This window comes from Lissotriton vulgaris, chromosome 1_1, assembly GCF_964263255.1.
Source record: "Lissotriton vulgaris chromosome 1_1, aLisVul1.2, whole genome shotgun sequence".
Taxonomy (NCBI): Eukaryota; Metazoa; Chordata; class Amphibia; order Caudata; family Salamandridae; genus Lissotriton; species Lissotriton vulgaris.
In genome coordinates, this window is record NC_141685.1 from 861,053,188 (window position 1) to 861,067,976 (window position 14,789).

The following is a 14,789-nucleotide window of genomic DNA, read 5'->3' on the forward strand; positions in this document are numbered from 1 at the left end:
TGCTGTAGAAGTATCCCAAGGTGGAAATTTTCAAAAAGTGAATAGTTATTTTTTTTTTGCACATTTTTTTTTTACTTGGTAACAGAGGAGAAAAGTGGACACTCTTTTTGGCATGTGTGTCCCGAAATTTCAAATGTTTTCCCTCATGACCTTCTACCAACCGCCCTATCTCTCAAGTAGGTGCAATAGGGACAAGGCCTTATCTTCCTTTATCAATGTCTTCATTCTTTGTCCTTTAAGTTTGGTGAATTGCAGAGTGCAATTGTGGTATTGGGGGTTATAACTGAGCACAAGAATAAGAGGAAGGGGCTACACTTGTTGTAAAATAGGTTGGATGATGGTGATTTTTTATTTTGGTGTGAGCCACTTGCTCAAATCAGGGGTTTTGTGTCAGTGAGCTTGGATAGAAATAAAGGTCAAGTATGAGCTCTGGCTAATGAAATGATGGGTCAAGTTTGAGGCAAGCTAGAGTCCATTTATTAGGTGCAATAAGAAGCTACAAAGATTGTTTCCTTTAAGAGACAGACAAGGGCAGAGTCAAGCCTTTGCTCTAATAGGTCTGCATCATGCCTGCTGCAGGATGTGAAGGAATGAACCTCCACAGCAGTGCGCTGTGCCGGGCTGGGCTGTGCAGGGCTGAGCTGGGCTGGGCTGGGCTGGGCTGGGCTGGGCTGGGCTGGGCCTGCCCTGGCACTGTGAATTTAATCACCCACCTCCTTCCTTTGAGGAACGCTCACGAACGCCCACGAACGCCCTTGTTCTGTATACAGGCTGACAGCAGGCAATTTAGGACCCTGCTAAATGAGGGTGATGTCCCCATGTGCTTCCTTTGAGTGGCAAAATCCTTCGTCTAAGGCAGGTGGGCTTTTTTAAAATTTGGTTGAAGACCATATGTTGGAGGTGGTATCACGGCACAAGCCGCCGACCGTCTCAGAAGAAAGTGTGCATGGGAGGATATTATTTGCATAGGACAGCCCTCTTCTCAGTCCCATTCTTATGCTGCAGTTGCCATGAAGTGTTACTAGAGGGCAGCAGTATGAACAAAAGAGCACACTGAGGCTTTTCTTCTGCTTGCTGACATGATTCTTGTTCATGGTGGTCTTGCAGGGCCTAAAGAGTGAAGGACTGCGTTGACTGAGGGGATGAGGAATGGCAGGCCTGTATTTGTGGTGAAGGGGGAATAATTAGAAGGTAAACAGCAATATGAAAACGTCAAAGCATATATGTTTGCTGAGTGATTGAGTCTGTGTGTCGCGTGTCTCTTTGAAGGGAGATGTGAGAAAGGAATAGCAGCACCGTAGACTTCAGATGGGAGAGAGCAAGCAAGGATGAATATTACCCTCAAATCCAAATACTTACAGTACCTCAAAGATGACAAGTGCGATATGATGTTCTGCAATTGTAAGGATTTGCCATGTGTGGTACATAAATATGCATGGTTAGTGAGGTTTTTCCCAGAATGTGAGTATCGTTAGGCTGGCAAATGTCAGGCACTCCTTTGGGAGTATGAGGCCAAGAAAAAATTTGGGAAGTTTGCTACAGTCATCTGTAGGATCGAAAGACACTGGGGAATCCTTACAGAGGGAGCCAGGCTGCACAACATGTTATTACAGTTGGACAGAAATCTTTAGCAGGGACTTTTGTCTACCCCCAATGTGGGACCAGGACCGCAGTACCTCTCTGTCTCTGAAACATATGTTGACCTCTGCACACCACCATCTCAATACCCCTCAAATGTTCCCTCCTGGTACCCCAGCTTTGGTAGTGCATCAACCAGGTTTCAATCATTTGAGTGACCACAAGCACCCTTCCTATGTGCCTTCCATTTACATTCAGTCAGTAACCCAGCTGCTTCGTTCGCTGTTCAATCTCAAGTGACAGTTGGATGCACATCGCAGGGGTATACAGACATTTACCGTACTGTACAGCCCCTCTCAGTACAGCCAGACTACACTTCTTAAAATCATGAAACATGTTTTGCCCAACAGTAAGGCCAGGCCTTTCCTCTGTAGTTCATAGCCAACGTAAGGAGGAAAAAATCAACTGAAGAGCATGCCAAAATTCTCTACAGACACTGCCAATCCTCACACTTCTGCCTATTTGCATGCCGAGGTTATTCACTATGACCCACCAAACCAATTGCCAACAGTAGCCTCTCCCTGCCTCATTCGTATGCTCCGATGCCACCTTTATTTAGCAAGTGTTAGTGCTCTCGGATTTTGTAGTGCGATTCGCTATAGCCTCTGTTTTCAACAGAAATGTCCTAAAGGTACCTATACCAATCTGCCGGGTGGGGAGGAAGGGGGCTGCTGCTGCTGGCAGTAACATTTTGGGGCACCCGACCTGCAAAAATACAGCCACATGCTCCTTGTTTTACCTTTCAATACCATAACTGCAGAAGAATCGTATGGTGACCCCTGTTGGTAATAGAAACTGTCAAACAGCATCTTGCCTCCCCCCCCGTTGCCCCTAACCATTTGGGGTACACCCCATGAGGGAGGATCAGAGCAATAAAAACTAATGGTAGCCCCCCCAAAAAGTACCTGGAAGCCATGCCATTCTGTGCACCTCATCGCCTTCACGTTGCGCCCAAGCACCTTTTAATACTGAACCCCCCATTTTTCACTGCCCCCTCCCAACAGAAATCAGAGAGTATAGGGGGGTGCAGTAAAAAAGTATTTGCACTTTCCCACAATAAGTCAGGATCCTACTCCACCTATTCCTCTGCTCTCTGACCCCACCCATATACCCCTCCTCTCTGACCCCACCCACTCTGACTAGGCTGCTCCTGAACCCCTCCTCTCTGACCCCACCCACTCTGACTTGGCTCCTCCTATACCCCTCCTCTCCGACCGAGCTCCTCCTATACCCCTCCTCTCTCACCCAGCTCCTCCGAATACCCCTCCTCTCTGACCCCACCCACTCTGACTAGGCTCCTCCTATACCCCTCCTATCCGACCCAGCTCCTCCTATACCCCTCCTCTCTGACCCAGCTCCTCCTACACCCCTCCTCTCTGACCCCACCCACTCTGACTAGGCTGCTCCTGAACCCCTCATCTCTGACCCCACCCACTCTGACTAGGCTCCTCCTATACCCCTCCTCTCCGACCGAGCTCCTCCTATACCCCTCCTCTCTCACCCAGCTCCTCCTATACCCCTCCTATCCGGTCCAGCTCCTCCTATACCCCTCCTCTCTCACCCAGCTCCTCCTATACCCCTCCCCTCACCCACTCACTACTTACCAACCAACCTGCAATCCCTCATTCACTAGGCATGATTCCACTCTTACACAACACACAGACACATTTTACTTACCAATTGGCCCTTTAGGCCCACCTCCAACTTACCTCTGCTCTGCCACCATCAGTCACCTGGTGCCGAACCCGGGATTTGAACCCTGGTTGCCTGGATGGAAGGCAGGCACTTACCCACTGGACCACACTGGTTTCCATGTAAGTAGCCTATCAAATTGTCCTTATGTCATGGTCATCCTTTTCATGTGCAATGGATGCCGCAGGGAAGGACACCAAGGCCTGTATGTTGCTTATAGTTACTACTGCAATCCTCTAGACCACCAAGGAGCTATAGCTCAAAGGTAAGTCTTGTACCTTTGGTGGGGACAGCCCTCACAGGCCAGGGTTCGAATCCTGCCAATGCTGTAGAAGTATCCCAAGGTGGAAATTTTCAAAAAGTGAATAGTTTTTTTTTTTGCAAATTTTTTTTTTACTTGGTAACAGAGGAGAAAAGTGGACACTCTTTTTGGCATGTGTGTCCCGAAATTTCAAATGTTTTCCCTCATGACCTTCTACCAACCGCCCTATCTCTCAAGTAGGTGCAATAGGGACAAGGCCTTATCTTCCTTTATCAATGTCTTCATTCTTTGTCCTTTAAGTTTGGTGAATTGCAGAGTGCAATTGTGGTATTGGGGGTTATAACTGAGCACAAGAATAAGAGGAAGGGGCTACACTTGTTGTAAAATAGGTTGGATGATGGTGATTTTTTATTTTGGTGTGAGCCACTTGCTCAAATCAGGGGTTTTGTGTCAGTGAGCTTGGATAGAAATAAAGGTCAAGTATGAGCTCTGGCTAATGAAATGATGGGTCAAGTTTGAGGCAAGCTAGAGTCCATTTATTAGGTGCAATAAGAAGCTACAAAGATTGTTTCCTTTAAGAGACAGACAAGGGCAGAGTCAAGCCTTTGCTCTAATAGGTCTGCATCATGCCTGCTGCAGGATGTGAAGGAATGGACCTCCACAGCAGTGCGCTGTGCCAGGCTGGGCTGTGCAGGGCTGAGCTGGGCTGGGCTGGGCTGGGCTGGGCTGGGCTGGGCTGGGCTGGGCTGGGCCTGCCCTGGCACTGTGAATTTAATCACCCACCTCCTTCCTTTGAGGAACGCTCACGAACGCCCACGAACGCCCTTGTTCTGTATACAGGCTGACAGCAGGCAATTTAGGACCCTGCTAAATGAGGGTGATGTCCCCATGTGCTTCCTTTGAGTGGCAAAATCCTTCGTCTAAGGCAGGTGGGCTTTTTTAAAATTTGGTTGAAGACCATATGTTGGAGGTGGTATCACGGCACAAGCCGCCGACCGTCTCAGAAGAAAGTGTGCATGGGAGGATATTATTTGCATAGGACAGCCCTCTTCTCAGTCCCATTCTTATGCTGCAGTTGCCATGAAGTGTTACTAGAGGGCAGCAGTATGAACAAAAGAGCACACTGAGGCTTTTCTTCTGCTTGCTGACATGATTCTTGTTCATGGTGGTCTTGCAGGGCCTAAAGAGTGAAGGACTGCGTTGACTGAGGGGATGAGGAATGGCAGGCCTGTATTTGTGGTGAAGGGGGAATAATTAGAAGGTAAACAGCAATATGAAAACGTCAAAGCATATATGTTTGCTGAGTGATTGAGTCTGTGTGTCGCGTGTCTCTTTGAAGGGAGATGTGAGAAAGGAATAGCAGCACCGTAGACTTCAGATGGGAGAGAGCAAGCAAGGATGAATATTACCCTCAAATCCAAATACTTACAGTACCTCAAAGATGACAAGTGCGATATGATGTTCTGCAATTGTAAGGATTTGCCATGTGTGGTACATAAATATGCATGGTTAGTGAGGTTTTTCCCAGAATGTGAGTATCGTTAGGCTGGCAAATGTCAGGCACTCCTTTGGGAGTATGAGGCCAAGAAAAAATTTGGGAAGTTTGCTACAGTCATCTGTAGGATCGAAAGACACTGGGGAATCCTTACAGAGGGAGCCAGGCTGCACAACATGTTATTACAGTTGGACAGAAATCTTTAGCAGGGACTTTTGTCTACCCCCAATGTGGGACCAGGACCGCAGTACCTCTGTGTCTCTGAAACATATGTTGACCTCTGCACACCACCATCTCAATACCCCTCAAATGTTCCCTCCTGGTACCCCAGCTTTGGTAGTGCATCAACCAGGTTTCAATCATTTGAGTGACCACAAGCACCCTTCCTATGTGCCTTCCATTTACATTCAGTCAGTAACCCAGCTGCTTCGTTCGCTGTTCAATCTCAAGTGACAGTTGGATGCACATCGCAGGGGTATACAGACATTTACCGTACTGTACAGCCCCTCTCAGTACAGCCAGACTACACTTCTTAAAATCATGAAACATGTTTTGCCCAACAGTAAGGCCAGGCCTTTCCTCTGTAGTTCATAGCCAACGTAAGGAGGAAAAAATCAACTGAAGAGCATGCCAAAATTCTCTACAGACACTGCCAATCCTCACACTTCTGCCTATTTGCATGCCGAGGTTATTCACTATGACCCACCAAACCAATTGCCAACAGTAGCCTCTCCCTGCCTCATTCGTATGCTCCGATGCCACCTTTATTTAGCAAGTGTTAGTGCTCTCGGATTTTGTAGTGCGATTCGCTATAGCCTCTGTTTTCAACAGAAATGTCCTAAAGGTACCTATACCAATCTGCCGGGTGGGGAGGAAGGGGGCTGCTGCTGCTGGCAGTAACATTTTGGGGCACCCGACCTGCAAAAATACAGCCACATGCTCCTTGTTTTACCTTTCAATACCATAACTGCAGAAGAATCGTATGGTGACCCCTGTTGGTAATAGAAACTGTCAAACAGCATCTTGCCTCCCCCCCCGTTGCCCCTAACCATTTGGGGTACACCCCATGAGGGAGGATCAGAGCAATAAAAACTAATGGTAGCCCCCCCAAAAAGTACCTGGAAGCCATGCCATTCTGTGCACCTCATCGCCTTCACATTGCGCCCAAGCACCTTTTAATACTGAACCCCCCATTTTTGACTGCCCCCTCCCAACAGAAATCAGAGAGTATTTGCACTTTCCCACAATAAGTCAGGATCCTACTCCACCTATTCCTCTGCTCTCTGACCCCACCCATATACCCCTCCTCTCTGACCCAACCCACTCTGACTAGGCTGCTCCTGAACCCCTCCTCTCTGACCCCACCCACTCTGACTTGGCTCCTCCTATACCCCTCCTCTCCGACCGAGCTCCTCCTATACCCCTCCTCTCTGACCCCACCCACTCTGACTAGGCTCCTCCTATACCCCTCCTATCCGACCCAGCTCCTCCTATACCCCTCCTCTCTGACCCAGCTCCTCCTACACCCCTCCTCTCTGACCCTACCCACTCTGACTAGGCTGCTCCTGAACCCCTCATCTCTGACCCCACCCACTCTGACTAGGCTCCTCCTATACCCCTCCTCTCCGACCAAGCTCCTCCTATACCCCTCCTCTCTCACCCAGCTCCTCCTATACCCCTCCCACCCCACCCACTCACTACTTACCAACCAACCTGCAATCCCTCATTCACTAGGCATGATTCCACTCTTACACAACACACAGACACATTTTACTTACCAATTGGCCCTTTAGGCCCACCTCCAACTTACCTCTGCTCTGCCACCATCAGTCACCTGGTGCCAAACCCGGGATTTGAACCCTGGTTGCCTGCATGGAAGGCAGGCACTTACCCACTGGACCACACTGGTTTCCATGTAAGTAGCCTATCAAATTGTCCTAATGTCATGGTCATCCTTTTCATGTGCAATGGATGCCGCAGGGAAGGACACCAAGGCCTGTATGTTGCTTATAGTTACTACTGCAATCCTCTAGACCACCAAGGAGCTATAGCTCAAAGGTAAGTCTTGTACCTTTGGTGGGGACAGCCCTCACAGGCCAGGGTTCGAATCCTGCCAATGCTGTAGAAGTATCCCAAGGTGGAAATTTTCAAAAAGTGAATAGTTTTTTTTTTTGCAAATTTTTTTTTACTTGGTAACAGAGGAGAAAAGTGGACACTCTTTTTGGCATGTGTGTCCCGAAATTTCAAATGTTTTCCCTCATGACCTTCTACCAACCGCCCTATCTCTCAAGTAGGTGCAATAGGGACAAGGCCTTATCTTCCTTTATCAATGTCTTCATTCTTTGTCCTTTAAGTTTGGTGAATTGCAGAGTGCAATTGTGGTATTGGGGGTTATAACTGAGCACAAGAATAAGAGGAAGGGGCTACACTTGTTGTAAAATAGGTTGGATGATGGTGATTTTTTATTTTGGTGTGAGCCACTTGCTCAAATCAGGGGTTTTGTGTCAGTGAGCTTGGATAGAAATAAAGGTCAAGTATGAGCTCTGGCTAATGAAATGATGGGTCAAGTTTGAGGCAAGCTAGAGTCCATTTATTAGGTGCAATAAGCAGCTACAAAGATTGTTTCCTTTAAGAGACAGACAAGGGCAGAGTCAAGCCTTTGCTCTAATAGGTCTGCATCATGCCTGCTGCAGGATGTGAAGGAATGGACCTCCACAGCAGTGAGCTGTGCCGGGCTGTGCAGGGCTGAGCTGGGCTGGGCTGGGCCTGCCCTGGCACTGTGAATTTAATCACCCACCTCCTTCCTTTGAGGAACGCTCACGAACGCCCACGAACGCCCTTGTTCTGTATACAGGCTGACAGCAGGCAATTTAGGACCCTGCTAAATGAGGGTGATGTCCCCATGTGCTTCCTTTGAGTGGCAAAATCCTTCGTCTAAGGCAGGTGGGCTTTTTTAAAATTTGGTTGAAGACCATATGTTGGAGGTGGTATCACGGCACAAGCCGCCGACCGTCTCAGAAGAAAGTGTGCATGGGAAGATATTATTTGCATAGGACAGCCCTCTTCTCAGTCCCATTCTTATGCTGCAGTTGCCATGAAGTGTTACTAGAGGGCAGCAGTATGAACAAAAGAGCACACTGAGGCTTTTCTTCTGCTTGCTGACATGATTCTTGTTCATGGTGGTCTTGCAGGGCCTAAAGAGTGAAGGACTGCGTTGACTGAGGGGATGAGGAATGGCAGGCCTGTATTTGTGGTGAAGGGGGAATAATTAGAAGGTAAACAGCAATATGAAAACGTCAAAGCATATATGTTTGCTGAGTGATTGAGTCTGTGTGTCGCGTGTCTCTTTGAAGGGAGATGTGAGAAAGGAATAGCAGCACCGTAGACTTCAATTGGGAGAGAGCAAGCAAGGATGAATATTACCCTCAAATCCAAATACTTACAGTACCTCAAAGATGACAAGTGCGATATGATGTTCTGCAATTGTAAGGATTTGCCATGTGTGGTACATAAATATGCATGGTTAGTGAGGTTTTTCCCAGAATGTGAGTATCGTTAGGCTGGCAAATGTCAGGCACTCCTTTGGGAGAATGAGGCCAAGAAAAAATTTGGGAAGTTTGCTACAGTCATCTGTAGGATCGAAAGACACTGGGGAATCCTTACAGAGGGAGCCAGGCTGCACAAAATGTGATAACAGTTGGACAGAAATCTTTAGCAGGGACTTTTGTCTACCCCCAATGTGGGACCAGGACCGCAGTACCTCTGTGTCTCTGAAACATATGTTGACCTCTGCACACCACCATCTCAATACCCCTCAAATGTTCCCTCCTGGTACCCCAGCTTTGGTAGTGCATCAACCAGGTTTCAATCATTTGAGTGACCACAAGCACCCTTCCTATGTGCCTTCCATTTACATTCAGTCAGTAACCCAGCTGCTTCGTTCGCTGTTCAATCTCAAGTGACAGTTGGATGCACATCGCAGGGGTAAACAGACATTTACCGTACTGTACAGCCCCTCTCAGTACAGCCAGACTACACTTCTTAAAATCATGAAACATGTTTTGCCCAACAGTAAGGCCAGGCCTTTCCTCTGTAGTTCATAGCCAACGTAAGGAGGAAAAAATCAACTGAAGAGCATGCCAGAATTCTCTACAGACACTGCCAATCCTCACACTTCTGCCTATTTGCATGCCGAGGTTATTCACTATGACCCACCAAACCAATTGCCAACAGTAGCCTCTCCCTGCCTCATTCGTATGCTCCGATGCCACCTTTATTTAGCAAGTGTTAGTGCTCTCGGATTTTGTAGTGCGATTCGCTATAGCCTCTGTTTTCAACAGAAATGTCCTAAAGGTACCTATACCAATCTGCCGGGTGGGGAGGAAGGGGGCTGCTGCTGCTGGCAGTAACATTTTGGGGCACCCGACCTGCAAAAATACAGCCACATGCTCCTTGTTTTACCTTTCAATACCATAACTGCAGAAGAATCGTATGGTGACCCCTGTTGGTAATAGAAACTGTCAAACAGCATCTTGCCTCCCCCCCCGTTGCCCCTAACCATTTGGGGTACACCCCATGAGGGAGGATCAGAGCAATAAAAACTAATGGTAGCCCCCCCAAAAAGTACCTGGAAGCCATGCCATTCTGTGCACCTCATCGCCTTCACGTTGCGCCCAAGCACCTTTTAATACTGAACCCCCCATTTTTGACTGCCCCCTCCCAACAGAAATCAGAGAGTATAGGGGGGTGCAGTAAAAAAGTATTTGCACTTTCCCACAATAAGTCAGGATCCTACTCCACCTATTCCTCTGCTCTCTGACCCCACCCATATACCCCTCCTCTCTGACCCCACCCACTCTGACTAGGCTGCTCCTGAACCCCTCCTCTCTGACCCCACCCACTCTGACTTGGCTCGTCCTATACCCCTCCTCTCTCACCCAGCTCCTCCTATACCCCTCCTCTCTGACCCCACCCACTCTGACTTGGCTCCTCCTATACCCCTCCTCTCTCACCCAGCTCCTCCTATACCCCTCCTCTCTGACCCCACCCACTCTGACTTGGCTCCTCCTATACCCCTCCTCTCTCACCCAGCTCCTCCTATACCCCTCCTCTCTGACCCCACCCACTCTGACTTGGCTCCTCCTATACCCCTCCTCTACCCCTCCTCTCTGACCCCACCCACTCTGACTAGGCTGCTCCTGAACCCCTCCTCTCTGACCCCACCCACTCTGACTAGGCTCCTCCTATACCCCTCCTCTCCGACCGAGCTCCTCCTATACCCCTCCTCTCTCACCCAGCTCCTCCTATACCCCTCCTCTCCGAACTAGCTCCTCCTATACCCCTACCCTCTGACCCCACCCACTCACTACTTACCAACCAACCTGCAATCCCTCATTCACTAGGCATGATTCCACTCTTACACAACACACAGACACATTTTACTTACCAATTGGCCCTTTAGGCCCACCTCCAACTTACCTCTGCTCTGCCACCATCAGTCACCTGGTGCCGAACCCGGGATTTGTGCCCTGGTTGCCTGGATGGAAGGCAGGCACTTACCCACTGGACCACACTGGTTTCCATGTAAGTAGCCTATCAAATTGTCCTTATGTCATGGTCATCCTTTTCATGTGCAATGGATGCCGCAGGGAAGGACACCAAGGCCTGTATGTTGCTTATAGTTACTACTGCAATCCTCTAGACCACCAAGGAGCTATAGCTCAAAGGTAAGTCTTGTACCTTTGGTGGGGACAGCCCTCACAGGCCAGGTTTCGAATCCTGCCAATGCTGTAGAAGTATCCCAAGGTGGAAATTTTCAAAAAGTGAATAGTTTTTTTTTTTGCAAATTTTTTTTTTACTTGGTAACAGAGGAGAAAAGTGGACACTCTTTTTGGCATGTGTGTCCCGAAATTTCAAATGTTTTCCCTCATGACCTTCTACCAACCGCCCTATCTCTCAAGTAGGTGCAATAGGGACAAGGCCTTATCTTCCTTTATCAATGTCTTCATTCTTTGTCCTTTAAGTTTGGTGAATTGCAGAGTGCAATTGTGGTATTGGGGGTTATAACTGAGCACAAGAATAAGAGGAAGGGGCTACACTTGTTGTAAAATAGGTTGGATGATGGTGATTTTTTATTTTGGTGTGAGCCACTTGCTCAAATCAGGGGTTTTGTGTCAGTGAGCTTGGATAGAAATAAAGGTCAAGTATGAGCTCTGGCTAATGAAATGATGGGTCAAGTTTGAGGCAAGCTAGAGTCCATTTATTAGGTGCAATAAGAAGCTACAAAGATTGTTTCCTTTAAGAGACAGACAAGGGCAGAGTCAAGCCTTTGCTCTAATAGGTCTGCATCATGCCTGCTGCAGGATGTGAAGGAATGGACCTCCACAGCAGTGCGCTGTGCCGGGCTGGGCTGTGCAGGGCTGAGCTGGGCTGGGCTGGGCTGGGCTGGGCTGGGCCTGCCCTGGCACTGTGAATTTAATCACCCACCTCCTTCCTTTGAGGAACGCTCACGAACGCCCACGAACGCCCTTGTTCTGTATACAGGCTGACAGCAGGCAATTTAGGACCCTGCTAAATGAGGGTGATGTCCCCATGTGCTTCCTTTGAGTGGCAAAATCCTTCGTCTAAGGCAGGTGGGCTTTTTTAAAATTTGGTTGAAGACCATATGTTGGAGGTGGTATCACGGCACAAGCCGCCGACCGTCTCAGAAGAAAGTGTGCATGGGAGGATATTATTTGCATAGGACAGCCCTCTTCTCAGTCCCATTCTTATGCTGCAGTTGCCATGAAGTGTTACTAGAGGGCAGCAGTATGAACAAAAGAGCACACTGAGGCTTTTCTTCTGCTTGCTGACATGATTCTTGTTCATGGTGGTCTTGCAGGGCCTAAAGAGTGAAGGACTGCGTTGACTGAGGGGATGAGGAATGGCAGGCCTGTATTTGTGGTGAAGGGGGAATAATTAGAAGGTAAACAGCAATATGAAAACGTCAAAGCATATATGTTTGCTGAGTGATTGAGTCTGTGTGTCGCGTGTCTCTTTGAAGGGAGATGTGAGAAAGGAATAGCAGCACCGTAGACTTCAGATGGGAGAGAGCAAGCAAGGATGAATATTACCCTCAAATCCAAATACTTACAGTACCTCAAAGATGACAAGTGCGATATGATGTTCTGCAATTGTAAGGATTTGCCATGTGTGGTACATAAATATGCATGGTTAGTGAGGTTTTTCCCAGAATGTGAGTATCGTTAGGCTGGCAAATGTCAGGCACTCCTTTGGGAGTATGAGGCCAAGAAAAAATTTGGGAAGTTTGCTACAGTCATCTGTAGGATCGAAAGACACTGGGGAATCCTTACAGAGGGAGCCAGGCTGCACAAAATGTGATAACAGTTGGACAGAAATCTTTAGCAGGGACTTTTGTCTACCCCCAATGTGGGACCAGGACCGCAGTACCTCTGTGTCTCTGAAACATATGTTGACCTCTGCACACCACCATCTCAATACCCCTCAAATGTTCCCTCCTGGTACCCCAGCTTTGGTAGTGCATCAACCAGGTTTCAATCATTTGAGTGACCACAAGCACCCTTCCTATGTGCCTTCCATTTACATTCAGTCAGTAACCCAGCTGCTTCGTTCGCTGTTCAATCTCAAGTGACAGTTGGATGCACATCGCAGGGGTATACAGACATTTACCGTACTGTACAGCCCCTCTCAGTACAGCCAGACTACACTTCTTAAAATCATGAAACATGTTTTGCCCAACAGTAAGGCCAGGCCTTTCCTCTGTAGTTCATAGCCAACGTAAGGAGGAAAAAATCAACTGAAGAGCATGCCAAAATTCTCTACAGACACTGCCAATCCTCACACTTCTGCCTATTTGCATGCCGAGGTTATTCACTATGACCCACCAAACCAATTGCCAACAGTAGCCTCTCCCTGCCTCATTCGTATGCTCCGATGCCACCTTTATTTAGCAAGTGTTAGTGCTCTCGGATTTTGTAGTGCGATTCGCTATAGCCTCTGTTTTCAACAGAAATGTCCTAAAGGTACCTATACCAATCTGCCGGGTGGGGAGGAAGGGGGCTGCTGCTGCTGGCAGTAACATTTTGGGGCACCCGACCTGCAAAAATACAGCCACATGCTCCTTGTTTTACCTTTCAATACCATAACTGCAGAAGAATCGTATGGTGACCCCTGTTGGTAATAGAAACTGTCAAACAGCATCTTGCCTCCCCCCCCGTTGCCCCTAACCGTTTGGGGTACACCCCATGAGGGAGGATCAGAGCAATAAAAACTAATGGTAGCCCCCCCAAAAAGTACCTGGAAGCCATGCCATTCTGTGCACCTCATCGCCTTCACGTTGCGCCCAAGCACCTTTTAATACTGACCCCCCATTTTTGACTGCCCCCTCCCAACAGAAATCAGAGAGTATAGGGGGGTGCAGTAAAAAAGTATTTGCACTTTCCCACAATAAGTCAGGATCCTACTCCACCTATTCCTCTGCTCTCTGACCCCACCCATATACCCCTCCTCTCTGACCCCACCCACTCTGACTAGGCTGCTCCTGAACCCCTCCTCTCTGACCCCACCCACTCTGACTTGGCTCCTCCTATACCCCTCCTCTCCGACCGAGCTCCTCCTATACCCCTCCTCTCTGACCCCACCCACTCTGACTAGGCTCCTCCTATACCCCTCCTATCCGACCCAGCTCCTCCTATACCCCTCCTCTCTGACCCAGCTCCTCCTACACCCCTCCTCTCTGACCCCACCCACTCTGACTAGGCTGCTCCTGAACCCCTCATCTCTGACCCCACCCACTCTGACTAGGCTCCTCCTATACCCCTCCTCTCTCACCCAGCTCCTCCTATACCCCTCCCCTCTGACCCCACCCACTCACTACTTACCAACCAACCTGCAATCCCTCATTCACTAGGCATGATTCCACTCTTACACAACACACAGACACATTTTACTTACGAATTGGCCCTTTAGGCCCACCTCCAACCTACCTCTGCTCTGCCACCATCAGTCACCTGGTGCCGAACCCGGGATTTGAACCCTGGTTGCCTGGATGGAAGGCAGGCACTTACCCACTGGACCACACTGGTTTCCATGTAAGTAGCCTATCAAATTGTCCTTATGTCATGGTCATCCTTTTCATGTGCAATGGATGCCGCAGGGAAGGACACCAAGGCCTGTATGTTGCTTATAGTTACTACTGCAATCCTCTAGACCACCAAGGAGCTATAGCTCAAAGGTAAGTCTTGTACCTTTGGTGGGGACAGCCCTCACAGGCCAGGGTTCGAATCCTGCCAATGCTGTAGAAGTATCCCAAGGTGGAAATTTTCAAAAAGTGAATAGTTATTTTTTTTTTGCACATTTTTTTTTTACTTGGTAACAGAGGAGAAAAGTGGACACTCTTTTTGGCATGTGTGTCCCGAAATTTCAAATGTTTTCCCTCATGACCTTCTACCAACCGCCCTATCTCTCAAGTAGGTGCAATAGGGACAAGGCCTTATCTTCCTTTATCAATGTCTTCATTCTTTGTCCTTTAAGTTTGGTGAATTGCAGAGTGCAATTGTGGTATTGGGGGTTATAACTGAGCACAAGAATAAGAGGAAGGGGCTACACTTGTTGTAAAATAGGTTGGATGATGGTGATTTTTTATTTTGGTGTGAGCCACCTGCTCAAATCAGGGGTTTTGTG